This window comes from Hyla sarda, chromosome 13, assembly GCF_029499605.1.
Source record: "Hyla sarda isolate aHylSar1 chromosome 13, aHylSar1.hap1, whole genome shotgun sequence".
NCBI lineage: Eukaryota > Metazoa > Chordata > Amphibia > Anura > Hylidae > Hyla > Hyla sarda.
The window spans coordinates 6,807,882-6,809,599 of NC_079201.1; positions in this window are offsets into that span (position 1 = coordinate 6,807,882).

Genomic DNA, 1,718 nt, shown 5'->3' on the forward strand with positions numbered 1-1,718 from the left:
ACTCCTTTAAGGATGTGGGCATAATTGCCTTAGTCTCCCAGTGTTGGGTTTGAGGGATGTTTTGCCCACCAGGGTTTCATCTTCTAGGTCAGTGGTCTCAAAGTGTGGCCCTCGAGTTGTTGTAAAACTTCAACTCCCAGCATGCTGGGAGTTGAAGTTTTGCAACATCTGAAGGGCCACAGTTTAAGACCACTGTTTTAAATGGATGTTTAAAAATGGTCTGATAGTGGTCCCTGTTTTATCCTACAGACTGAAACACTCATTTGGAACCTCTCCTCAATCTACATTGTGCTCCTGGTGTATACGGTATATACTGCTCATATACACCCTGAGGGCTGTTCATACCAATCATGTAAAGGTCTCCACCCAATTAAGTTTAATCTTCATAAATGAGAAGTTCTTTTCAACACATTGATTCACACATTTCGCGCACCTTTGGTTGTCCGTGTGCCCTTAACCCCTTAATGACCAAGCCCATTTTCACCTCAAGGACCAGGCCAATTTTATTTTTGCATTTTCGTTTTTTCCTCCTCGCCTTCTAAAATCCATAACTCCTTTATATTTCCATGTACAGACCCATGTAAGGGCTTGTTTTTTGCGTGACCAATTGTACTTTGTAATGAAACCTCTAATTTTACCATAAAATGTACAGCGAACCCAAAAAAATATATTTTTAGGGAGAAAATTTTGCACATTTTGGAGGGTTTTGTTTTCACGCTGTACACTTTACAGTAAAAATGACATGTGTTCTTTATTCTGTGGGTCAATATGATTAAAATGATACCCATGGCTAGATACTTTTATATTTTTGTACCGCTTTAAAAAAATCTAAAACTTTTTGTACAAAATCAGTAATCTAAAATCGCCCTATTTTGACCACCTATAAGTTTTTCATTTTTCCGTATATAGGGCTCATTTTTTGCGCCGTCATCATTTTTGGACTTTTTAAATTTTTTACGTTTACGCCATTCACCGAACGGGATCATTACCATTATATTTTGATAGTTCGAACATTTACGCATGCGGCAATACCAAATATGTCTATTTAAAATTATGCTTTTTGGGGTTAAAATGGGAAAAACAGACAATTTTCATTTTTATTGGGGGAGGGGATTTTTAACTTTTTTTTACTTTTTATTTTTAAATTTTTCAACTTTTTTTTTTACACTTTTTATGTCCCCATAGGGGACTATCTATAGCAATCGTTTGATTGCTAATACTGTGCAGTGCTATGCATAGGACACAGCACTGATCAGTATTATCAGTGATCTTCTGCTCGATCGCAGACCAGAGCAGAAGACCCCGGGAGACAGCCGGAGCTAGGTAAGGGGATCTTCGGCTGTCATGCTGGATGATCGGATCCCCGCGGCAGCGCTGCGGGCGATCCGATCATCCAATCAAAGTGCCGCAATGCCGCAGATGCCGTGATCTGTATTGATCACGGCATTGGAGGGGTTAATGGCGGACATCCGCGCGATCGCAGATGTCGGCCATTACGGGCGGGTCCCCGGCTGCTGCGAGCAGCCGGAACCTGCCGTGTATGACGCGAGCACCCTTCCGATGCTCATGGTCATACACAGGATGTAAATGTACGTCCTGGTGCGGGAAGTCCCGCCAAACCAGGACGTACATTTACATCCGTGGTCGTTAAGGGGTTAAAATGGTACTCTGCTCCTAGGCATCTTATCCCCCATCCAAAGAATAGGGGACAAGATGTC